At 38.7% G+C, this 27,653-nt stretch overlaps 1 protein-coding gene across 3 annotated transcripts in view; it reads right to left on the bottom strand.

Annotated features, from left to right (window-relative positions):
• The window catches only part of AKAP6 (A-kinase anchoring protein 6), a 492,371-nt gene extending 478,862 nt beyond the window's left edge, over nt 1-13,509 (bottom strand). For 2 of the 3 annotated variants that reach the window (XM_019428101.2, XM_019428107.2), the window contains exons 1-2: nt 13,388-13,508; nt 10,566-10,777 (exon numbers count right to left, since the gene is read on the bottom strand). The gene's annotated coding sequence lies outside the window, so the exon portion shown is untranslated. Of the gene's footprint in view, nt 1-10,565; nt 10,778-13,387 lie in introns of all 3 variants that reach the window. The other variant, XM_019428105.2, reaches the window with a different exon arrangement.
• Between the last annotated feature and the right edge of the window lie 14,144 nt (nt 13,510-27,653).

Raw genomic sequence — 27,653 nt, 5'->3', positions numbered from 1 at the left:
AAAATGGCTTGAATTTCAAGAAAAAAAATTTCACACCTGCTCTCTGAGAAATAAATACTCAGTTCAAAAGCATGACATTTAGAATATGTCTTTGGTACAAAATCCAGCTATCAGTATCCACTGCTAAAACACAGTTTGCCTCTAATTCAACATAAATGGCGGAAATCAGCTATCCTAATTACTACCTTCATTTATGAAGCTGTATGTTCTTCTGGATAAACAACTGTATTGCTGTGTGCCTGTGCTTTGCTTTACTTCCCATTAGAGTATTTTAAATAGCAAAAGGGAAGGATTGACTGTCATAGCTTATCATTCCCCCTATCTTGTCCTTTCCCTGGAGATTCTTTCAATAACCACCAATTCATCAATCTGAGATTTACACCTAAGGATTCATGGTTGAAAGAAGAATAAATAACTGTTTCTGAAGGAGACTCAAGTTCACTAAAGAGATAGAAAGAAAGAGACAACCAATAAAAGTATCAGTGTATCTTTCAAATGACCTGTGAAACCCCAGGTATTTTACAGAAACCCTGTAAAGAGTAAGAGCCCATCAGAACTGCCTAGGCAATATGCCTGCTTTCAATGGAATAATTTAGAATAACTGGATGGTGCATGATGGCCTACCCATCAACCACGAGGGCTTCCTGGCATGCCATCTGAAATAATAAGAGCCACTCAAGGATGCTTAGAAACTTGAAAAGCATCACTGCAAAAGAGAACCCATTTACTACATATTGAATATAATCATATTGCCTCCCTCATAGGGTTATATAGATTCATTCATTCTTGCAACAAATATTTATTGAGCATCTACCATATGCCAGGCATTATTCTAGGAGCTAATGAAACATCAATGAACAAAACAGACAAAAAAATCTCTGCCCTTGTGCAATTTGCTTCATACTAAGACAATGAGAAAAATGTATAGTTTGCAGATGGCGATAAGTGCTATGGAGAAAAATTAAGCAGGGAAAGGAAATTAAGTGAACTAATACATGTGCCCAGCACAGTATAACCATTTAAAATATATTAAAGGGATTTTCTCTACATTAATGAAAGCTTTGAAAATTATTTCCTTGGTTTAGGGATTGGAGTTGAGAAATTAAATTTCTTCTTGGGAGAATAGTAATCTTATCCCACTACTTCAGAGAAGTAAAATAATAATAATTCATTTGGGGTGCCTAGGTGGCTCAGTTGGTTAAGCATCTGATTCTCGATCTCAGCTCAGGTCTTAACCTTAGGTTTGCCAGTCCAAGCCTTGCTCTGGGCTCTATGCTGGGAGTGGAGCCTACTTAAAAAATAATAATAACAATAACTCATTTATCAATGCTTTGTGCCAATAAGATTACATAAAAATGTATTTTCAACCTGTAAAATGGATATTCTCCTCATTTTATATGTGGGGAAAATGACACTCTAGGAAACTCAAAATCAAAGATTTAATAATTATATGTTAGAGGGGCACCTGGGTGGCTCAGTCAGCTGAGCATCCAACTTCAGCTCAGGTCATGATCTCATAGTTTGTGAGTTCAAGCCCTGTGTCAGGCTCACTGCTGTCAGCCTGTCAGTGCAGAGTCCTCTTCAGATCCTCTGTCCCCTCTCCCTTCCCCTCCCCCACATGTTCTTCTGCAAAATAAATAATATTTAGTAATAATAATAATAATAATTTTATGTTAGAGCTGAGATTCAAAGGTAAATACACCTAGCTCCAAAATTTACCCTTCCAAGCTCTGTTTAGGGTGTCAGAAGATGGAGTGATTCAAGAAGGGAGCCTCCCCTACCACAAATCTCCTGCATAGAGAATATCAGCATATATACATTTGTGTAAATTATTGGATTTTAGGATTCTAAAACCCAAAATGGAAGCCCTCATTTGGTGCAAATTATTGTAAAAAAATCACTTTAGGTTTGGTAATACAACATTTCCATCACCATCTGAAGTTTTAGACTATCTTTAAAAAGGAACATTTCATTTTGTCCTCAAGCTTGTTGACCCCACTTATTTACTACTTCTTGTTTAGGTTTTTAATCATACATGGTAGTTATACAAGGATGGCGTTAAGATCTTATATCTAAGAACCAGAGAAAAACAACATGACAAAGATAGTGATTCTTGTTATTTTCTTGAAGAATAATAAAAAAATAAATAAAACTTGGCACCTAGATGGCTCAGTCTAGCATCTGACTCTTGATTTTGGCTCAGGTCATTATCTCACTGTCATGGGATCAAGCCCTGCATCCAGCTCCAAGCTAGGTGTGGAGCCTGCTTAAGAGTCTTTCTCTCCCTCTCCCCCTGCCCCTCCTCCACCAAAATTAAAACAAAACATGTGGGCTTATTCACCTTCACAACAAATAAACCTAATAATATTAACCAGAGCAAAGAACAAAAGGAAAAACTCTCTGAGTAAAAAATATCCTGGTGAAACATGTCTCTTCTTAAGCTGGTTATGTTACTTTTTTCTTTGTCCTCTGCCTCTTAGCCTATTCCTTTTCAGTTTAATTGGTTAAAATTCACATGTTTACAAATCATGCATCAATTATTTATTGCTAAATTAGTGAAAACCATAATATCTTAATTCACCAGTCTAATTCTTTATTAGTTCTCAAAGCAATCGTTAGTTCTCTGAGATAGTTTTAGAGGTTGTTTTTATTTCTTGCCTTTCTTTTCAAATCTGTCCTTTCTCTTCAAGCAGCTGCTCTTCTGAGACAGGTTTTCCCCTATGGTATTCTAGAAGCTGAATGCCACACCTAGTTGAAGCTGAAGAAAGATACACTGCTGTGGTGCCTTGCTGCATTGCCCACCTTCTCACCACACCCTCCTTCTTATGTTTATTTATTTTTAATTGAAAACGTAATGTAATAACAACACTAAAGGACAAATTTTTTAACTACATTTGTATACCTGCTTTTATTTTTGCCTAAGGTCCTGCTATTCTGAATATTTCTAGTTAATCCCACTCAGGCTGCCTGCATGAGTGCCCAAAATAAATGTTAAAAAGTCATTCCCTTTTGGGGTGCCTGGGTGGCTCAGTCGGTTAAGCGTCTGACTCTAATTTTGACTCAGGTCATGATCTTGAGGTTTGTGGGTTCAAGCCCTGTGTCAGTCTCTGCACTGGCAGTGGGAGCCTGCTTGGGATTTTCTCTCCCTCTACCCGCCTGTTGCTCTCTGCCCCTCCCCCCCATCAAAATAAATAAATAAACTTTTAAAAAATTTTAAAAAGAGTCATTCTCTTTTACTTCACACACACACACATACACACACGCATGCAAAAACAAAACAAAAAAACAGTGTGATATTTGAATTAACTACTAAAGCTAAATGTAAGCAGATTACTTCACTAGGGGAGCACCAGTGTTACTTGTTTTAGATGGGCTATTTTTATGCTAATGTAATGGGAACAAACTGTGGCTGGGGAGACTGGAGGGCTGCTGGAGGAGAGAATCATGGTGGGTCCAGAGCTATGCCAGAAGGTAACAGGAGTAAGTAAGAGACTGGTGGGGTAGAAACAAACTATGAACTCTAAGAATTGAAAGAGCTGAGAGGGGTGTGAAACAATGATTGTGAGGGGACCAAAGTAAAGAGTTATTTCAGGAAAAATATTTAAATCAAGGAATTGAATGAAAAGAACGAAAGATGAGAGGGTAGCTTCAGATATACCTAGAGCTCCATCTCAGAGAACCTCTGGAAAAAGAGAACTAGTCCACACTGTCTGCAAGCACAGCCCAAGCAACAGGATGTTAAATCTATGACAAGCTCTCCAGGTAATATACATGCACATGCTTTTGGTTGTCCTAATTTGTAAAGTGTTTGTTCCTTCAGCACATGATCTTGTACATGGTAGATAGCTGACACATTTGTTGATGGCTGACTAGTGAAATTATCTAACACAGCTGGTTTTACAGCTTGTACAATGGTGGCCACAGTGGGCATTAGGATCTTTACCAAGTACACAGAAAGGCCATGAGTCCTTGGTGCTTGATCCTTAGAGAAAACTCCAACGCCCCCTTAGTTCTCTAAGAAATGACAAGAGCCCCTCAAATATTTGTCAGGTCCTTGTTTACTCTCATCCAGTCAAAACCAACCAAAAAAAAAAGTTATCTTTTTCCTGTGCAGCAATTGCCATTATTCATATTAATTCTCTAACAATTCTCTGTACATCTGTAGATTAATATAGCTTCTTCTCACTGTAACATGATGGGTCAGAGTGTTTCACATACTATAAGGTCCAGGAGTCCATTACCAATATCTCATTATTATAAATAGTCATGGTAGATCCAGACTTACAAACATCAGCATGGCTGGGACGGCCTTGCTAGGGAAGGGTTCATTATAAATATTGACTATAATTCCCCTTTTAATTAAAAAAAAATGTGAACTCTTTCTGTAGTAGTATAACCTCAAATTTTAGGTCCCCAGTTTCCTGGAGAGAGAGAATATTAAAAAAAAAAATAAAAAAAGATAATGCTGAAAAAATATCCAGCCAGCATAAAAATGCTGTGTAATTTAAATGAGAGTTAAACAAAGAAGGTGATAAAAGTAATCAAGGAGTAAACAAAGAGTGGGAGAATAAATATAAACAATGAACCCACAGGATGGTTCATTAGCTTGCTTTGCAAAGATCCGATTTCTCCCCTGAAAGCAATGGTAATGACAAATAGGCCTGACCTACCAAATATCTTCAGGTATAATGTAACATGTCCCCCACTGCCTATAAAAGAAATGCCACTGAATTACTGCGCATGGCACTGAATTACCATGGATGCCTTTAAATTACCACGTATGGAGTCTTTGCCCTGGGTTGTTTTGACAATGGTACTTCAGTTATTTTAAGCTCTACAATTTCTGTTTGAATTGTTCCAGAGCAGAGGTCTCAAACTCAAGTATCTACAGGGCTCAGGCAGTAGCAGTTGGGGGTAAATGGAGGGGACTGATGGGAGACCATGATGAATTGGAGAGTACTGCTAAGTCAACTCTTGCCAAATGAGACACATCATCTAATTCTTAAAGAGAAATCTGGAACTTAAATTTGAGTGTCAATTTTTTATATCAAAATGGCCATACAGGACTGCCAAATAACTTGCAGGGTCCAGTATAAAATGAAAATGCAGAACCCCCTGCTCAAAATTATTCTTATGAATTTCACGATGGTGACTGCAGAACATTAAATCAAGTGAGGACTCTTCTTAGCACGGGCCCTATGTGACTACATGGGCTACAAGCACATGAAGCCCGCCCTGGAGGCCTGCAGGCCAAGTTTGGCTCATGAATTGTCCTGCTTGAGACCATGTTCTAGAGATTCTACAATCTCTCCCCATTTCTCTTTGTGACTCAAAGCACCCAGCTGCAAAATGCCTGGAAGAATTTGAAACATGCCCTTTAGCTGAAAAACAGATAAAAACATCACTGGTGGCTTACAAGGGAAACAAAGTCTCTCCTCTGTCCTCACCAAGTCTCAAAACCAGCTGGGGGATTCACCTGCCGATAGGGATGTGCTTATAGAGAAAAATATCTTTTGCCTTATTAATTCAAAATACCTAAAAGTCTGTTGCTGTGGCCAAAGTCCTATAAAAAGTGATATTCCCCCAAAATGCCTTCCCACTCATGGCCCATTTACAGAGTTGGGTATATGCAATTGCCATCAAAGGAAAATAATCTGCAAGTGATTGATTGTCACAAGTCAGACACAACTTACATATGTATGAACATGCACCTGAAAACTTTCAGGAAAGTTTATGAAAATACAATCACAGTTTTAAATGCTTTAGTTAATATAATCACTTAAAGAAATGTCTCTCATTCAAAGTGATATTTGTAAGGCATACTAGGAGGAATGGACAGGCTGCTCATGGCTGGAGGTGACTGAACTTGTGCCCATGTGGCATATACCTCCACTGGCTCACTGGATAAAACAATCAATTTAGAAGGCTCTCAGGATAGTTTTTAAAAGTGAGAAATATCTTTTATAAAAGTGACAAAAAAATCTCTCCTTAACTGATCTGTCATATATATTTCATATTTCCATATGTCAGGTTGAAGTCAATTGAGATGGATATGTACTTTGTGGTTGATGACTATTATACCTTCCAGAACAGCTCATATACCAACAGAATGATAACTGCCATGCAAGCTTTGTTTATACCTAGCAAAATTCTAATCCAAACCTAAGCAGAAAGATAACAAGGCTATAATTTGATGCAGTGACTTTACCTCCACATGTACATCACACATGCATAGGCACCTATACATATGTGCAGAAATAATATCTATTATATTATTAGATATATATATCTTAGATATATATATATCTTATATTAGATATATATATCTTATTAGATATATATTGATATATATATCTTATATATATATAGATATATATATCTTATATATATCTTATATCTTATATATATCATATATATAGATATATATATGATATCTATTACCAAGTGGAACGTAACTAAATAGAAATAGTATTATAGTATCAGAGAGAATAAATTATTCCAGTATAAATTTACCTGTTTATTTTTGTCTACCCCTCTAGAATATAATGGGGGGAGAGATTTGCATCTGTCTTGTTTACTCCTATGTTCCCTCACATTGCCTGGCACATAGTAGATACTCAATAAATACTTGAATTGAACTGAATCCATAGGATCAAAACAAATTATAATTCACTGATTCTAGGATTAGGAATAGGAGGAAATCAGACACATGTAGCAGGACTACAGACTTCCCTAAATTCCACTGACCTTTTTATTCCCTAGTTAGAATCTAACTCATGCAGTCACTGTACCTACTAACTCTATTGCTTTCATGTCAGCCTCTCATTTCTGTAGCTCAGGCAGACACAAGCATGGACTTCCTTGGAGCAAGCTGGGACAAAGGTTAACGTCTTCCCAGAACCTAGAAAAGGCTAATGAGCTCCGTGGAATGATATCTCTAAGTATTCACCATACCAGAATCAATATCAATGTGCTGTCATGTATGCATTAGCCCCACAGTCAAACAAAGAACAGCCCTTAGAGCCCACTAATGATGCTGCATAGCTGGGGATGGGCAAGATGATGCAGAGATGACTGTATCAGTTCTCCTCAAACACAAGGCTTCCAGGATGTTGCACAATACCATCATTCTGGTACTTTGTCAGAGATAGGAAGCATTTGGATTCAGCCACTGATACACTCAGCAAAAAAATTCTTTTTATCTTCTTGACCCAAGAGATAGATTTGGAGTACACCTTCTGGCTGTGAGAGAAGTTTCCTCTTCTATTCCTTGTCTGGTGTTACCAGGGAATGCAACTGTCTTAAAGTTAGCTGAGCACTATTTATGTAGCTGATGAGACAAAATCAACAAACTTGATTCATTATTGACCTAGATAAGACCTGCCTTTAGTGCAATTCCATCATGCCCATAGTCATTCATCTAGCATTTCCGATATGTAGATCCTACTAGAAATATATGTTGAGCCAGGGTACTGGCAAAAGTTCTAAGCCTCAATTCTGCATTCGTTCAATCTCTAGGATCAGATAAAGATCTCACCAAAATTTAAGCTCTTCTGTGCAGTAAAATTGAACTTAGTGTCATAAATGGAATTTCATTCTATGTGTGAAAATGTGAAATCTGATTTTCCAATTAGAATGAGAAGGGTAAGATAAGTATTATAGAGTAAAGATGACTGATCTGTATGGTACACACAGTTAAGATGTCACAAAACCAAAATTTCTGTGGGTATCACAGTCAAATCACATTGGTTTGGAATCCTCACCCAATCACTCATTAACTTAGCCAACTCTGTTAACCTGGCTAAGACTTGGTTTCTGCAAAACATGAATACCACCACCCAAACCTAAAAATGCAATTATTATTCTCTATCTCATAATGTCATTATAAGGGCTAAATGAGATATATATAATGTTAGGTCCAGTGCTGGATACATAATGAGAACATTATGAGAATTGTTATTTTGGTTACTATTTCTATCACTCCCATAAATAATTAACTTATTTGCAACTTTATAATTTAGGGGGGAAAGAAAGGCCATAACCAAAAGCACGGAGAAGGTTAGCTTCTTGTGAGGTTTCCATGGTGGAAACTTGGCCACATAGTAAACATGGTCTTTATGACCTTTCATTCATCACTGTGAAACAAAATTCTTTCAATTCTAGAAAGTTTCAGTGAAACACCACTAAATACAGCCATAGAGCAATCTCTCCCCTCCCCCATACACACACACACACACACACACACACACACACACACACACACACACACCATCCACCCCTTGGGGATATATTAAAACTAAGGCAACTGAAATAGCCTTAGCCAGTAATTAAGACACGCAGCTAATCAGAGAGCAGCACAGAAGGCTGTGGCCTTCTGCAAAGAAACTGAGGATCAGGATGACAGCTCCCATTACTAGGGCTTTGTTCTCCTGGAGCAAAAAGAGCACAAAAGCATAAAGTTGGAGAACTGTAACTGCATTTTGAATACTTGCAAGAACAGGGGAGGGTGGGGTGGAGGGGGGGGGGTCACAGGTTCCTCTGAAAGGAGAGAATATTCTACCAGATAACTGCGTCAGCCCACACCCACCAGCGCCTTCCCCACCCTCAAAGCATGACTCCACTTTTTCTAACACTGCCCTTAAGGAATCTGGCTTCTGTGACTTCCAGTAATTGTACAAATCACCCATGATGAAGCAGCTGAACACACTGTTAGACAAAAGAAACAAAAATTAAGCAAATAGAAAACTCATTAAAATGCTGGCTTTGGTTATTTTTACTCCTAACAATTCATGTTACCAAACAAGTCTTTCTTCCTTGCTTTTCCTTGGAAATAATACTTTAAAAGAATTCTAATGGGCACTGGGTGATTTTCTCCAGACTCATAATCCAGCAACTAGATACACTTTCCCTTCCCCCATCTCCATCTAGGACTCCTCCCTGTCACCTTACAGCTTCTGACTTAGCTGCGTTCATACCCAGCAGTCCCAGCAAAGCTTTCTGTTTGCATTATACAACAAAAAAGCAGGCAATGAACAATTCGTGCTCCTAAGTGCTTGCAATAAAGCCAGGCTGAGCTGACCTCTCCCATCCCATAGAGCTGCATGTCAGCCATATAAGCTTAAAGGATGGAGAGTAGTATGTATGTGATATGTATAAACAAACTAATTAAAATCTAAGGTCTCTTATTCCAGCTAGTGCCTAATGGGACCAATATGATCGACTGTGAGGAAAAAAAAGAAAGAAAGAATCACTCCAAGCTCACTAGAGATACTGCTTTTGCTGCTTCCTAGGATACATCTCTTTTAGGCTCAATAAACAGCCTAAAAGAAGGGCAACTTGGGGGTTGCCATTCTTTCCTTTAAGACTTTTCAAATAAAAACTATCAACTCAGCAGCACTGAGCCAAAAGACCACTCCCTGATTCCAAGTGGACATATTGATCAACTGAACTGACATGTGCCTCCTCCTTTCTCTGTCTTCGTAGCAATCAGCTGCACCAGAAAAATCCATTTCATTTCCCAAAACAAAAGGCAACACACTACTCCTTAACTGGTACTGTCAGACTACAGTTTTTTTTTTTTTTTTGGGGGGGGGGGAGGGATATATATATATAGGCAACGAAGATGCCTAAAGACATAGCTAAGAGTTGAAATGAACATGGTATATGTTTACTGTAGTTTAGAATTAAGTTGAGGTTATGACTGAGCCCAGAGATCTGTATTCACCACACTCCCTGGGAACTCTGCTATTTATTTGTCTTAACAGATTCTGGCTAAAGTTAACAGCAGCACCCACTGGCACTTCCAGAGGCTCTCTTCAGCGTTACCCTTCATTGCAACTGCCGCAGAGAACAGACTTGTTACAAGTCCGCCTGCAAACAACTCCAGCTATTTTAGAGACTGTCTGGAGATGGAAAAATATCGTGGCAGGCTTTCAACTAACTATGAAGGACGTGGGTTGAAGGACGACCATATAAATCAAAAGGCTCAAGTAATTTCATTTGGTTTGGGTCTTCATGCTTTTAATAAATTCCGTCGTGAACAGGCAAGAAATCCCCTTTCACATCAGGGTTATGTCAAATGCTTATTCAGCATTCACTCCTTGCCATGAAGAAACTGAAACCCAACCGAGGTAGATACTAAATTTCATACTGTAAATCACTAAATATTTCAAAAATCACAAGAGCAAATAGGGGACCAATTAGCTCTGCCCAACAAATAAAAGAAATATATATCTTCACAATGCTGAAATGCTGTGAACTGCTCATTTCAGAGCCTATTTGGGATTTTGCAATAGAAAATTATCTTATGCTTATGAAAAATTCTATGAGAACACCAAAAATAAGAGGCAGAAATGGAGCAAGGATAATTCTATGTACTATGATTCCTGTATGACTCTTACAGGCCTTTGTCTTAACCCAGCAGCCTGAAAAACAGATTTAGGTAAAACAGCTCCTCTTTCCCTAGTCCATTTTAAGCAGACAACATCCCCCCATCTCCGCCTTAGCAGACACCCACTAACCAACAAAACAGCCGTGCAATTAAGGCCCGGACATTCAACACTTACCATCTCCCGCTCCCACCGTCTCCTTTTGATGTTTACAGCACATCTGTAGGATGCAATACTAGGAGATGCCTTGTTTGACCTGCTGCATGATGCTGTGACATCAGTTCAGATGATGCAGCTCATTATGGGAAAGACTGCTGTTGCTATGGCAACTGGGATGTGCTAGGAATCCTTGCTGCATTTCCAGTGGAGCCTGAGACAATACGGAAGCCCTGTAAGAAACAGACGATATGCAAAATGTAGACTAAAGGGAGAGGATCCCTCATTGGACTAAAATCCATAGATTTAAAAGGGATTTCCCTGAAGGCACATTGGAAAAAAATAAAAATTATCTCCTACTTTGTTGTTACACATTTAGAAAAGAATGAGGTTGGGGGAGATATAGATTTAATACTGAGCAAATAAAAACAAATGCACAGTGTTTCTCTGTTAGGCAGTTTGATCACTTATTCCTCTCTGGACAGCATGATGACACCTTTTTAAAAGTTATTAAAAAGAATTTTTGTTCACTTGTCAAAAACTGAAAGAACAAAGCAGGGAGCAGGAAAAAAATGAAAAATGGAATATAAACAGCTGAGAAAGTGACTCTAACTCTGAAATAAATAAGTTTTAATTCTCAAAATATGAGCAAACTCCCACCAATGAACTCTGCCCTGGTCATTTCCCCTGATGGAAACCAACCCTCAGGACCTTCTTAATGTAGTACAGCCCCAGCTCTCAGTTGAGCATTGACAGGCACATGCAAGGATGATCTATGGGGCATAACACATCACTCTCAATTCTAGGGCCCAATCCCTTGGCCTGCAGAGGACCTCTGCTGCTCACAGGCAAAATGCAAACCTTTTTTGGGAACAAACCTGGTGGTTGGAACAAGTAACCAACCTCCACAGTCACTGACACCCCAAATATTGGAGCTCTGTTTTCCTTCCCTGAGGACAATAAGACGGCAGGAAATTACTTGCACCTCTCCCCCGACAAAAGCTGGAACTGTGTGAAAAGTCACATTTTTTTTAAATTTTTTAATTTTAGAAAGAGAGAGAATGTGCAAGCAGGAGATGAGGGCAGAGGGAGAGAAAGAGAGAATCCTAAGCAGGTTCCATGGCCACACAGTCCAACATGAGGTTCAGTCCCACAGCCCTGGGATCATGACCTGAGTCAAAATCAAGAGTTGGACGCTCAACCAACTGGGACACCCAGGTGCCCCTGAAAAGCCACATTTAAACAAGATACAGTAAGGTATTTCCCCAATTGTTGAAAGAAATGCAAATTTAAAGTAATCACTCTTTTCTATTCCTATGCATAAACACATATTATGTGGTGAGAAGGGGTATGGGAAGGAGAAGATATGAACAGAGCAGCCATTTTTTGCATATTTAATACTCTTAGACCATGGGTTGAGACAGAATCAAGCTGACCTCCCTCCACTCTATCCTCAAACTCTGGAGAAGAACAATATTCTAAAAGCCCAAAATCTAACAAGACAATTATGTTGTCCTCTCTAACTTGAGATTGTAAATGGCATTTTTGGCTAACTGCATGGGGGATGAAGAGACAGAATGGCAGAAGAAATTCAGGCAGTGCCTTGGTAAATAGGGGCTGACAAAATGCCTGAGAGATGCCAGGATTCTAGCAGTGTGCATCATCAGCCATTCACAGAACAGCCCTGCCCTGGATGGGAAGCTAGGATTGTTCCTGTTTCACCTAATGAGTACTTGTGAGACCAAGAGCAAGAGGTCGAAGTTGCCTGCCCAAGCTACCCATGCTTCAGTCACGGGCAGAGCCTGACTCCCATCCTTAATCTTAGACCACATGCTATATACCAAGAGAAATAACAGGCAACCACTCCAGAGCAAACACTTATCTGGGATTCAGGAAACATAGTGTTAATGCCAGTTTTTCCAGTGAGCATCTATGTGCATTCAGGCCAATTAACCTCTCTGGACTTCAAGTTTTTCATCTGCAGAGATAATGTATTTCACTAATAACCATGGTTTTCAAGATTTCTTGGTACTTGAATGCTTTATTCTAATGCTACAGTCCAAAGCTAAGCTGCCCTGATTGAGGGGTGATAAGCCCAGAACCAAAACTGATGAACCTTTCTCAACCCCTACTCCCCCTACCTCATCCGCTCTGAAGTGACCCATGAAGACACTTCTGAAGAACCTTTCAGTCTCTGAGGAAGATGGAATGAGTCATGGATCTAGAACAATATTACTGGCCTTTCTAGAACTGAAACCCCATGGTTCTATAAAGAGGAGAGAGCAGGGCAGAATCAGGTATTTCCTATTTGAATATGGTTTCTCAGAATGAGAAGAACCTTGTCAGTCTCCTTTACCAAAAGCAAGTCTTTGTTCACTGGGAAGAGATGGATGGTGGCTCATCAAATCTGAGGTCAGACTCTTAACAACCTGATATGGCTGAATAACTAACCCCAAAAATGGCTCAGATCAGGTAAAAAAAAAAAAAAGGTGGGGGGACCCAAAAAACAGAAGCAAGTCACAAAGTGTTTTCTTGCCTTGCGAATGGGCCTATAATAGTTAACTTTAGGCCTCCCAGTGGCCTTTCTCACTGTTAAACATCCCCACCTCATGAGTTTATTTTGAGGATTGCATACAATAATGTATATAAAAGCATTTGGAAACCAGCATCATAGAAATGTCAAGCCTTATTACTACTGTCATTAATAGCCCACTCACCCCAATCAGGGGAGGCTCTGTGGCTCTCATTTGTACATCCAGCCAGATTCTGGACCCTGGACTAAGATGGTTAGGAAATGGCTTGTAAGATCTGCTACCAAGGAGGGCTTACTCCTTACCACTCACTTCAGATGAGGTCAAGGAAGATAATGGACAGGAGATCCTTTCAGGGTGCAGAGCCAGGGCCATGGACAACAAAGAATAAATGAATTTCTTCTGCAGAGGAGAATCAAGGCCAGATCAGTGAAATGAGGCAGGAAGCTTCAGACCTGAATGATGAGAAGGATTTCAGAACGGTTGTGGGTTAGGGACCACTATGTGTCTTCCTTTTTGCCTCTGACAGAGACAACTCTGTATCACTAAAAACTCCTGGATTTTCAGCTGAATGTCATGACTAGATGGGAATTTAGGTAGCTTCTGCGGGGTTTGAATATGCTTGTCATAGGGCAAAAAGGAGAAAACAATATTTAGGGATCAGCAGGACAACTTGTGACAGCTACTCAGACTGCTCACCACTATCCATGTGTCTCCTCTTCCTCCAGGTACATTCCCAGTGCCCTTACCTGTAGGTGGACCTTAGAATTGGTTCCCACCAATGGAATGTGAGTGGAACTAAAAAGAAACATCTCTAAAGTTAGTTAGGAGCATGTGTACCTTTCCCATACTTCCCTCTCTGCTAGCTGGATGCAAAGAATCTAGTGGAAAATTCTGAAGCCCTAGAAGATAACAGCCCCACACTGTGAATGGAGCCTGAGTCTCTGGCCCCAATGACCTGGGGTATAGCCATGCTCTCCCAATCACCCCCTGACTCACATGGAACTTCAATGAGTGAGAAATAAACCTTTACTGTATTGAACAGATTTGGGGGTAGTTTATTATACATGTATTATCTAATTATAAATAAAATTATAACAATTTAAAAAATATAAATTAAATAATTTAATAAAATATAATAACATATAATAAAATTATAATATACTGTTACTTACTAAAAACTTACAGAGTTAAAAACAGGATTCCTTATTACAGAGCTTCTCAGAGTCTTTAATTTGCTTATATGCATTGAGATCCCTCATGGGGAGAATATACTATGTAGTATTTCCCTAATTTATTTGACCATAGAATCCTTTTTCCATGGACTAATTTTCCACTGGCTGTCCATCCACAGTCTAGGCAGGAAACAGGACTGTAAACAACAATGGGCTAGAATCCCCTTGAGTCCCTGTTTCAGTCTGGAGGCTGTAGAAAAGGCTGTAGAAACTTCTCTCATCTCTAGTACAACAGTCTACTTGCAGCCTTTCTCTGCCATTCTGAACTGGCAAGGCAGAAATTGGTGGTGTTATTATAGACAGAGCAACATTTATACAAATGTTTCCTCCTGGCCATTTTCCCCTACTTACAATTAGGAGTTGTGTCCCAAATTCTTACCATATCAGGAGTAAATGAGTATTATTTCCAAATCAACAGCTCACGATGTAAACATACATCTTCTGTTTGCATTTTAGAGGTTTAAAAAACCCTGAAGTTATTCCTGGAAATGTGACAAGCCTGCATCCCTTAGTGTATTATGTTAAAATGTCTGAATCTGAGGCCTAGTAGATGTTAGTTAGCAACTGTTAGCTGGGGGAAGTACTAGCTGATTTCACAGGTGAGCCTCCAAAATACCCTGGATAAATATAACAATGGTGTGTTTCTTGTTCACTGGAAGTCTAAATGGATGTTCTGATTGCAGGTGACCTTCTATATGGTGATTCAGGGACTCTATCTTGAGATTTTGCCCTCCTCTAGAACCTTAGAGTCCTTGGCAGTCATTGGGCAGATGGAGATGGCACAGGGAGGGTTTTTATGGGCCAGATCTGGAAGTACTTTTCTACACTTCCATCCACATTCCATTGGTTAAAATTTGGTCAAATAGCCACACATACTGTAGGAGACTGGGAAATACAATCTAGCTTTGTACCCAGGAAGAAAAGGAAACAGGCATAATATATAGTTATCTGCCACATCATGATATCAGGAATCTGAGCCTTGTTTCGGGCTACATTTTACATATGTGTCTGCAATACCACCAATGGGTCTTCTTGAGCCCAAGTGAACATTCAGACACACAAGACTATCATAGCCAACCAGTCTGCTCAGAGAGTTTGCCAGCAAGGCAGCATCAGGCATTATTCTTCTGCAGGAGTCTTGCAGCAAACAGTTCAGCAACCCACACAGTATCCAGGAGCTATTTTACCTGGCCCCTAGGTGACAGCTCAAGAGCAATGAGCAGAACATAGGCAAGTTTAAGAGCACCCAGCCTTAAAAGCATTATTCCTCATAGAAGCCCATATCTTTGTAACAATTTCATAGACATAATTTCCAGGGTTCCCACAAAAGTTATGCCCAGTTATACGAATCACTGAACTCAGAAAATATCCAACCTATGGCTTCCTCTCAGAATTTATAGTTATCTCAATCCAGACTAAGAAGGGCTTGCCCCTCATCACTCACTGCAGATGTAGCCAGATAACATAATGGATGGTAGGGAGGGGACCACTTAGAGATTCCCCCAAAGCTAGGGCCATAGGCAGAATGGACAAACAGCTCCTCTTAGAGAGCACAGTTGAGACCAAAGCAGAGAAATTCTCCTACTTTCCAGTAGTAATTTTTACTAACAAAGGGCCATTTTTCCCCATAGCATTGTTGCCTAAAAATATTACTGACATTTTATCATTTTCAGGTTTCCAGGAGAACAGAGCTTAACCAAAGGTCAAATTCTTTCACAAAAGGATAAAGTGTTTAGCTAATCTTCTAACAAAAATGCCCAATTCTGGCTTCAAAATTGACCTTCATTCATAAAATGTTCAAGCATTCAAACACTTCAACCACATGCTTTTATGACCACATACCCAGGCTGCCTATGGATGCCCCTTCAATCAGTATATTTTATATACTTTCTGAGGATATCTGGAAACCAAAAATACTTGAATACCAAACTATAGTGGACATTAGTGACTCTTATTGTTGAATGCTCAGCATCTCTCTACGTTCTTTAGATATCCATATAAAGCAAAAATTCTTGTCTGAAAATTATTAATCACTGGTGGTCACAATAGAACTTTCAGCCATAATAATGATATAAAAGCTCAGTTATTAATGTGGTTACCTGAAGTTTGGATTTATTATTTCCAGACATCACGTCTTCCAACATCCTAGGTTATATGCTTTGGGCAGGAATCCAATTAAAGGAATGGAGCATGCGACTCAGTCTTAAGCCAGCCAGTTTGTTACATTCCCCTGACCTACAGACATTAATTAGTTAGAGATGGGTATGGGGCCCCACTGAAGCCAATGAGATGCAATGACACATTTTAATGAAAATCATTGTTGGCTCCTGGTTCTAAAAGTGAAAGGATGTCAAATTTGAAGCTGCTCACCCATTTTGCATTCATGAATGAAGAACCTGTCTAGGAATAAAGCCAATGAAAGAAAGAGCACAGCAGAGTTGAGTTGAGCTGGAGAGACTGCTTGAGCCAGAAATCAGCCCTACTCTGGCTCTGTAGGTTATAAGAGCCAAAAGGTCCATTTTTCTGCATCAGCCAGTATGTTTTAGGATTTCAATCACAGTAAACAGAGACCTAACTGATCCAGAAAGCCATTAGAGACATTGTGTAAGGTGCAACTGGGCACCATTAGCATGTAGCCTCCTTGGGAAGGAAAGAAAAGGTTGGGTTCTGAAGTGTTGAGCCTCAGCAATGAGACCCTAACAGTGTCAGGATCAGGGCCTGAATTGGCAAGATTTCTCCCACAAGAAAAATGCAAGGCATTATCTTTTCTCCTGGACATTCCTGGATTGATGACAGTGACCTCACACCCCTATCAGGCTGAGCCCCATTCCTATGTCCTTTCCCCGGGAAAATTCCCATCAATAAAGGCCAAAAAGCCTCAAAAACCCCAGGGAAGGTAGATTAGACCCTGAATGAACACGTAGATTGGGAGCCTGAAGCAGACGTTGGGGTGATTTTGTCCATAGAAACTGGTTTCAACCTGTTGAGACATTTCCCTGCCACCCTCCTGAATTTAAGATTTTATCTTGCCTGACTTTATAGAGAGTATGGTTTACTGCTTCACTTAGGTTTAACTCCAAACACAAACCTTTAACATGAAACCAAGTGGCGTTAATGTGCTGGTGGAAGCACAGTTGCACTGCTTTACACAGGGAAAGGAAACAGGCGGGACCAACTTATGAAGCAGGGGGTTACAAGCTATTTAAACTCTGCACTGTATTTCTGAAGCTTCCTTATTTTAGAATTTAATTTTTTCATAGGTCTGAATCTTGTCTACTCAAGAAAACAGTCTTCAGAGTACTACTGAGAAGATCTGACCAAAAATGATAAAGCAAGTCAGCAAGCAAACACCTACTATGTGCCATCAGACATAGAGGGGATAGTGGTCAGGATATCTGTTTCAAGTTATTTAGAACTCAGTCTTATAACTAACAAAGCATTTTTAGCCTCCACAACCTTTTAAACTAGATTCCTCCTCTTACTGAGAAAATTATTAATATAATAACTAACCCTCATTTATAAATATTCTTCCAGCATAAACATAATACATTCTAGAAAGATGTGGTTTTCCAAGATAACTTTAGTTAGAAAAAGTCATTTCTTTTCCTATGAATGTATGTGCATATAAACACACCATATACATATAGACTCAGAAACATAGGTGGGAATGAGTTTTTGTACACATTACCAATCTTTCCCTTTACTCTAGGCAACATCATTTTATTATTAAATTTACCAATTTATTGCTGAAATAAACATTCTATCAACATACTTGTTATAAAAACATTTCACCATAATACAAAATATATTGCTTCATGGAATTCTTTTGAAAGGGATTACAGAGACATAAGCATAAAAGTAAATCTAAAATATTCATAAGTATACACGTCACATAAAGAACATATACCACATAAATCACATAAGGGTTTATAAGGGTTATATATAAATACATATATTGAGATTATCATGAAAAAACAAGTCATAAAAGCATTGCTTGACCTAGCTCTATGTTCACAGTGCTTACTCAGTGCTATGGACTGAATATTTGTGTTCCTTCCAAAAACTCAAAAGTTGAAATACCCACCCCAGAGGTGATGGTATTAGGAGGTGGAGACTTTCAGAGGTCATTAGTTCTTGAAGGTGGATCCCTCCTGAATGGGATGGTGCCCTTATAAAAGAGGCCAGAGAAAGTTCCCTTGCCCCCTTTCACCATGTGATGGCAAAAGCAAAGAGGTATCTGTGAAGAGGAAGTGAGTACTCATCAGACATTGAATCTACCAGCCACTTAATCTTTGACTTCCCAGACTGCACAACTGTGAGAAATAAATGTCTGCTGTTAATAAACTACCCAATCTATTGTATTTCTGTTCAGTATCCCAAAGAGATTAAGAAAATCCAGGTCTTCACAAATCAGTTGTGTTTCTATATACTAACAACAAAGTACCCAAAGAAGAAAGTAGAAAACAATCCCATTTACAATAGCATACAAAAGAATAAAAAACTTAGGAATAAATTTAACCAAGGAGGCTAGAGATTTATACACTGAAAACTATAAAACACTGATGAAAGAAATTGGAGAAGACACTAATAAATAGAAAGACATCCCATATTCATGGATTAGAATCATTAATATTGTTAAAATGTGCATTTTACCCAAAGCAATCTGCAGGCATAATTCAATTTCTATCAAAACTCCATTGCATTTATTTATTTTTTTTTTTTTAAATTTTCAACATTTTTTATTTATTTTTGGGACAGAGAGAGACAGAGCATGAACGGGGGAGGGGCAGAGAGAGAGGGAGACACAGAATCGGAAACAGGCTCCAGGCTCCGAGCCATCAGCCCAGAGCCTGACGCGGGGCTCAAACTCACGGACCGCGAGATCGTGACCTGGCTGAAGTCGGACGCTTAACCGACTGCGCCACCCAGGCGCCCCACTCCATTGCATTTAGAGGCACCTGGGTGGCTCAGTCAGTTAAGCATCTGACTTTGGCTCAGGTCATGGTTTCACGGTTTGTGGGTTCCAGCCCCATGCGGGGCTCTGTGATGAAAGCTCAGAGCCTGGAGCCTACTTCATATTCTGTGTCTCCTCCTCTCTCTGCCCCTCCCATGCTCATGCTCTATCTCTCACTGTCTCTCAATAATAAATAAACATTTTAAAAAATTAAAAAAAAAAACTCCAATGCATTTACAGAAATAGAAAAGCCATACTAAAATTGCATGGAATCGTAAAATACTACAAAAGGCTAAAGCAACCTTCAGCAGTAAGAGGAGAGCAAGAAAAGGCATCATACTTCCTGATTTCAAACTATCTTATATAGTAATGAAAACATTGTGGTATTGTCATAAAAATAGGTGCATAGGTCAATTAAACAGAATAGAGAAATAAAACCATGAATATATGGTCAACTAATTTTCAACAAAGTCACTAAGAATAAAAAATGGGGAAAACTAGCCTCTTCAATAAATGGTACTGGGAAAACTGAGTACCCACATACAAAACTGAAACTGGGCCCATATCTTACACAAAAATTAACTCAAAATGGATTAAAGACTTAAGGATAAGACCTGAAACTATAAAACTCTTAGAAGAAAATATTGGGGAAAACCTCTTTGATACTGGTCTTGTTAAGGATTTTTTTTTAAGTTTATTTGTTTATTTTGAGAGACAGAGAGAGAGAGAGAGAAAGGTGTGTGTGTGTGTGTGTGTGTGTGTGTGTGTATGTGTGTGTGTGTGTGTGTGTGTGTGTGTGTGTGTGTGTGATTGGGGGAGGGGCAGAGAGAGAAGGAAATAGAATCCCAATAATGTCAGCATAGAGCCTGATGCAGGGCTCGATCTCAAAAACTACTAGGTCATGACCTGAGCCGAAATCAAAAGTTGGACACTTAACTGACTGAGCCACCCAAAAGCTCCATCAATGGTTCTTCGTGATATGACACAGAAAACATAGGCAACAAAAGCAAAAATAAACAAGCAGGCTATATCACACTAAAATGTATCTGCACAGCAAAGGAAACAATTAATAAAAGAGAAAATGTTTGCAAACCATATAACCAATGACGTTCCAAATATATAAGGAACTCTCAGAATTCTCTCAATAGAAAAAGAAACCAGATTTTTAAATGAGCAAAGGACTTGAAGAGACATTTTCCCAATGAAGATATACATATAGCAAATAGCAAAATATAAAAAGATGTTCAACATCATTAATCAGGGAAATACAAATCAAAACCATGAGATATCACTTCACACCTGTGATGATGTCTATTATCAAAAAAATGAGAGAGCAAATGTTGGTAAGGATATGGAGAAAAAGGAACCCTTATACTTTCTTTCTCAAGGAAGTGTTTTTTTATTTTTTTAATTAATTAATTATTTTAATTTGTATCCAAGTTAGTTAGCACACGGTGCAACAATGATTTCAGGAGTAGATTCCTTAAGTCCCTTACCCATTTAGCCCATCCCCCCTCCCACAACCCCTCCAGCAACTCTGTTTGTTCTCTATATTTGAGTCTCTTATGTTTTGTCCCCCTCCTTGTTTTTATATTATTTTTGCTTCCCTTTCCTTATGTTCATCTGTTTTGTATTTTAAATTCCTTATATGAGTGAAGACATATGGTATGTCTTTCTCTGACTAATTTCACTTAGCATAATACCCTCTAGTTCCATCCATGTAGTTGCAAATGGCAAATTTCATTCTTTTTGATTGCTGAGTAATACTCCATTGTATATATATGTACCACATCTTCTTTATCCATTCATCCATCGATGGACATTTGGGTTCCTTCCATATTTTGGCTATTGTCGATAACACTGCTATAAATATTGGGGTGTATGTGACCCTTCAAAACAGCACATAGGTATCCCTTGGATAAATACCTAGTAGTGCAATTACTACCAGTAGTGGATTGTAGGGTAGTTTTATTTTTAATTTTTTGAGGAACATCCATACTGTTTTCCAGAGTGGCAGCACCAGTTTGCATTCCCACCAGCAGTGTAAGACAGTTCCCCTTTCTCTGTGTACTCACCAACATCTGTTATTGCCTGAGTTATTAATGTTAGCCACTCTGACTGGTGTGAGGTGGTATCTCATTGTGGTTTTGATTTGTATTTCCCTGATGATGAGTGATGTGGAGGGCTTTTTTCATGTGTCTTTTAGCCATCTGGATGTCGTTTTTTTAAAAAATATATGAATTTTCCTGTCAAATTGGTTTCCATACAACACCCAGTGCTCATCCCAAAAGATGCCCTCTTCAATACCCATCACCCACCCCCTGTCAGCCCTCAGTTTGTTCTCATTTTTTAAGAGTCTCTTATGCTTTGGCTCTCTCCCACTCTAACCTCTCTTTTTTTTTTTTCCTTCCCCTCCCCCATGGGTTCCTGTTAAGTGTCTCAGGATCCACATAAGAGTGAAACCATATGGTATCTGTCTTTCTCTGCCTGACTTATTTCACTTAGCATAACACTCTCCAGTTCTGTCCATGTTGCTATAAAGGGCCATATTTCATTCTTTCTCATTGCCATGTAGTACTCCATTGTGTATATAAACCACAATTTCTTTATCCATTCATCAGTTGATGGACATTTAGGCTCTTTACATAATTTTGCTATTGTTGAGAGTGCTGCTATAAACATTGGGGTACAAGTGCCCCTATGCATCAGTACTCCTGTATCCTTTGGGTAAATTCCTAGCAGTGCTACTGCTGGGTCATAGAGTAGGTCTATTTTTAATTTTTTGAGGAACCTCTACACTGTTTTCCAGAGTGGCTGCACCAGTTTGCATTCCCACCAACAGTGCAAGAGGGTTCCCGTTTCTCCACATCCTCACCAGCATCTATAGTCTCCTGATTTGTTCATTTTGGCCACTCTGACTGGCATGAGGTGATATCTGAGTGTGGTTTTGATTTGTATTCTGGATGTCTTCTTTGGAGAAGTGTCTATTCAATGTATTTTGTCCATTTCTTCGTTGGATTATTTGTTTTTTGGGTGTTGAGTTTGATAAGTTCTTTATAGATTTTGAATACTAACCCTTTATCTGATATGTCACTTGCAAATATCTTCTCCCCTTCCATCGGTTGCCTTTTAGTTTTGCTGATTGTTTCCTTCACTGTACAGAAGCTTTTTATTTGATGAGGTTCCAATAGTTCATTTTTGCTTTTGTTTCCCTTGCCTCCTGAGATGTGTTGAGTAAGAAATTGCTGCAGCTGAGGTCAAAGAGGTTTTTGCCTGCTTTCTCCTTGAGGATTTTGATGGCTTCCTGTCTTAGGTTTAGGTCTTTCATCCATTTTGAGTTTATTATTGTGTATGGTGTAAGAAATTGTTCCAAGTTCATTTTTCTACATGTTACTATCCAGTTTTCCCAGCACCATTTGTTGAAGAGACTGTCTCTATTCCACTGGATATTCTTTCCTGCTGTGTCAAAGATTAGTTGGCCATACATTGATGGGTCCATTTCTGAGTCTCCATTCTATTCCATTGATCTGTCTGTTTTTGTGTCAGTACCATACTGTCTTGATGATTACAGCTTTGTAGTACAGTTTGAAGTCCAAGTTTGTGATGCCTCCATCACTGGTTTTCTTTTTCAGGATTGCTTTGGCTATTTGGGGTCTTTTCTGGCTCCATACAAATTTTAGTATTGTTTGTTCTAGCTCTGTGAAGAATGTTGGTGTTATTTTGATAGGGATTGCATTGAAAATGTAGATTGCTTTGGGTAGTATCAACATTTTAACAATATTTGTTCTTCCAATCCAGGAGCATGGAATATTTTTCCATTTTTTGTGTCTTCTTCAATTTCTTTCATAAGCTTTCTATAGTTTTCAGTGTATAGATTTTTTCCTCTTTGGTTAGGTTTATTCCTAGGTATTTTATGGTTTTTGGTGAAATTGTAAATGGGATTGATTCCTTGATTTCTTTTTCTGTTGTTTCATTATTGGTGTATAGGAATGCAATCGATTTCTGTGCATTGATTTTATATCCTGCGACTTTGCTGAATTCATGAATCAGTTCTAGCAGTTTGGTGGAATCTTTTGGGTTTTCCATAGAGTATCATACCATCTGCAGAGTGAAAGTCTGACTTCTTCCTTGCCGATTTTGATGCATTTTTTCCTTTGTGTTGTCTGACTGCTGAGGCTAAGACTTCCAATACTGTGTTGAATAACAGTGGCAAGAGTGGACATCACTGTTGTGTTCCTGACCTTAGGGGGAAAGCTCTCAATTTTTCCTCACTGAGGATGATATTAGCGGTGGGTCTTTCATATATAGGAACGCTTATACTCTTATACACTGTTGGTGGGAATGTAAACTGGTACCATTGTGGAAAGCAGTATTGAGGTTCCTCAAAAAATTAAAATAGAGTTACCATATGGTCCAGGAATTCTACTTCTGAGTATATATCCAAAGGAAGTGAAATCTCTCTTTCAGAGAGATGCCTGCATTCTCATGTGCATTGCAACATTATTCACGTTAGCCAAGATGCAGAAACAACCTGTCCATCAACAGATGAATGGATAAAGAAATGAGGGTTATTAAGCCATAAAAAAAAGAAGGAACAAGTGCCATTTGTGACAACATGGATGAACCTAGGGGGTTATGCTGAGTAGAAAAAGCCAGATGAAGAAAGAAAAATCCTGTATGGTATCCCTTACATGTGGAATCTGAAAAAAAAAAAAAAAAGAAAGAAAAGAAAAAAGAAAAACACAAAAAAAACATTGAACTCCTAGAAACAGAGAGTAGAATGGTGGTTGCTGGGGACTTGGAGGGAGAACTTAGTCAAAGGGTACAAATTTTCAGTTATAAGATGAATAAGTTCCCAGGATCTAATGTAAAGTATAGTGCCTATAGTTAATTCTGTATTGTACACTTGAAATCTGCTAAGAATGTAGATCTTAAGCATTCTCACCAAAAACAAATAAAATAAAAGTTTAAAAAGTAACTATGTGAGGTGATAGGTAATCATTTCACAAAGTATACATATATCAAATCATCACATCGTACACTTTAAATATCTTACAATTTTATTTGTCAGAAATACCTCAGTAAAGCTAGAGAGAGAAAAGAAAATGACAACAACAACAACAACAAAAGACATCCAAATCTTGTAGGGAATTTGGTCAAGAAATAAACCTTTTTCCTAACTAATGTAAAATTAAAATACTCAGGGCCTGTTTTAGTTTGTGTGTTGGCCCTTGGCTTAATGTTTTAAAATACCCAAGAAGTGTGGCATCATTGTAGACAGTAGCCACTGTGGTTGGTCAGCACTACAACAATGTGTGGTCAAGGTTTTGAGGTGTTAGTGATGTGCTGTAAAATACCACTAATATACAATATGAGATGAGCTACAGTGAAGAAAAAGACGATGCCCCAAGGAAAGAGGAGCCAGCACCACTTACCTATGTGGGGCTTCAAGGGGTGATTTTGAAAAAAAGTAAATAGTAACACCCACCCCCAAAAGAGGCTCCATCCTGAGGCACTACTTACAATGGCTGGGTAGGGCTGCCATGCATTGGTGGGTTTTGCAATCAGTCTGGAGTCCTCTTCTGCAGGAGATAGCTTTATGAGTAAATGTTACTCAGATGGTGGGATCTGAGGAGAATCCAAGTCCCACCTTCCCCATGGTCTCCCCCCCACACCCGCTCTGGCTCCTAAATTACCTCAGGATTCACTCCACTCAGTTGGAAGCTAATGAATTTTTTGGAGGAGACGTATCACCATCTGCCATCAGCAACCATTGATACCTGCAAGGCAGTGCATGCTGTGAGACAGGCACTAACCAGGATGGTGGAAAGACAATTAGGTTGAAGCCCAAACATTAACTAGCCATGGGAAATCAGCCAAGTCATTTAAAGTCTCTCAGATTCCTCATCTGCAAATAAGGAATTACTGCCCTGCTTACCTAATAATGTTATGAGAGTCTAAGAAGTAAAATTCCATAAGTGCTTTAAGAAAGATGGAAGAAGGAAAAAGGAGAAGAAAAGAGATGGAAGAAAAGAGGAAAAGCAAAAGGGAGAAAGGGGAGTCAAAGGGATAGGAGAACGAGGAAGAGAAAAATAGGCAGGGAAGAGAGAGAGGAATGAAAAAATGGGAAAGAAAAAGAGTGAGGGAAATGGAAAGTAGAAGAGGAGAAGCAAAGGGAAGGAAAGAAAGATAAAAAGTTATAAAAGAATGTAGGCTTTGGAACCTGAATTCCTCTCTAGGTTCTGTACTCACTTAAGTGTGTGTCCTTAGGCAAAGCATTGATTCCAAGCCTCACATTTTTTTCTGGAAAATGGGGATAATAATTCTACTTTTTAATGTTATTATTATAAAGATTATCCATTTGTACATCTAATAAATACTCATCCACTCAACAAACATTTATTGAGCAGTCTTCTAGATACTTGGTATACATCAGTGGACAACACAGGATCCCTGTGTTTTGGGAGCTTACATTCTTATATGAATTGAAGCATTCAGTATGATACCTGGCATATACCAGACACTCAATAGATGTTGGTTATTATTATCATTCAATACTAATAAACTATAAGGTATTATGAAATGTAACATATTACTATTAGCCCAAATTAGATTAGCCAGATTCCATTCCTATGGAGAAATGGAACTCAAAAGAGCAAAATTTTTTTTGAGATGTAATTGACATATAACATTATATTAGTCTCTGGTGTAAACATAATGATTCTGTATATGTATATATTGCAAAATAATCACCAAAATCCATCACCACATACAGTACAGTGACAATTTTGTGTGTGTATGATAATTTTTAAGATCTATTGTCTTAGCAACTTTCAAATATACAATACAGTATTATTAACAGTAGTCACAGTGTGATACATTGCATCCCCAGGACTTATTTATTTTGTAACTGGAAGTTTGTACTTTTCTGACGTCCTTCGACTCTTTGCCCACCTCTCACCGCCCACCTCTATCAATCACCAATCTGTTTTCCATATCTATGAGTGTGATTTGTTTGTTTTCTTAAGATTCCATATGTATATGAGATCATGTAATATCTGTCTTTCTCGGGCTTACTTCACTTAGCATAATGCCCTCAGGGCCCATCTATGTTGCCACTTCCTGGAATAGGTAAACTTTGATGGGGAAGGGAAGAAATGTCAGGCAAATGAGATGATACCTGGGAGACCTGGGCATCCCTAAGCCCCCAAGATGGACAACCCTGAGCATCATCAGTGGGAGAGAATTGCCCTTCAAGCAGAAATACCCACAGTGGACTGTTCAATGAAAAGAAATCAACCACTATAATATTTGAACTACTACATGTATTTTTCAAAGCCTCCCCCAATTATTCTAATGGTCAGTCAGAATTGAGAACCACTGAACTAAATAATTCACATGTGAAAATGGAGAGTAAATGTGTTGTCCTATGTGAAGTATAAGTGAATAATTAATGTACATGAAAAAGCACTACAAACTTGCTATGGCTAGAAGAGAAACATTTGAGTTTTTCTACTAAGACTGACCTATTTGTACTGATCCACACTGTCCCTGTTCACTTGACTTACACAAGGTGAGGGGGAGCATGCAAGATGAGGCTGGACAGGGAAGCAGAATGAAAGGATCTTGAATGTGCCTTAAAGAAGGCACAGGAGGTGCCTTCAGACTCACCTCCTCAGTCTAGGAGGTGAGAGGGTTATGGAGCCACCCAGAATTTAAACTAGGAAAAGGCAAAAATTAAATGCTATTCTTCTAATAGACTTTCCAAATATTTCCTGCTCATCTGGGCTTCTCAGAAATGGGCTCTTCTATTAATCTATAAATTGGTATATTTCTTCCATTTTTCATTGTTTCTAAAAGCTACCTTTTAAAAATACACTCTCAACTTAAATTACTAAGGAGGCATATACAGCAAAGGTATATAGAGTAAGGCATTCAAATATTTTTGTCAAAGGTGAGCTACTTAATTATAATAATAATTATGCTTATAATAGCTAACTATGTGACGGGCACTGTTAGAGTACATATTAACTCATTTAATCTTTATTAATGCATTTAAATCTTTAATCTGGGAGGGAAAAAAAGGAATCCTGGAAAAGAGGTACTCATTATCATTTTGCAAATAAGGAACAGAGGCATCCAGAGATGCCCAACATCTTGCTGCCTATACAGTGGCAGAGCCAGGTAGGTAGACTCACCACAAAGCCTATACCCTTAACCTCCAAGACATAAAATATAATCCTCAAAATGTTTCTATTTACATCTGGAACACAGACCTTCCCTCATTAACATATCTTTCCAGGCATCCTAACTTCACCATCTTGGTTCCCCCAGTAGCAGCCCAGAATTCAACCAGCATTGGAAAAAAAGAGGAAGCACTCAATCCAAT

The sequence above is a fragment of the Panthera pardus genome, unplaced genomic scaffold, assembly GCF_024362965.1.
Source record: "Panthera pardus isolate Hobbes unplaced genomic scaffold, ASM2436296v1 HiC_scaffold_24, whole genome shotgun sequence".
Classification (NCBI taxonomy): domain Eukaryota; kingdom Metazoa; phylum Chordata; class Mammalia; order Carnivora; family Felidae; genus Panthera; species Panthera pardus.
The sequence above is the reverse complement of the archived record's forward strand: the minus strand, read 5'-3'. Positions and strand labels throughout refer to the sequence as shown.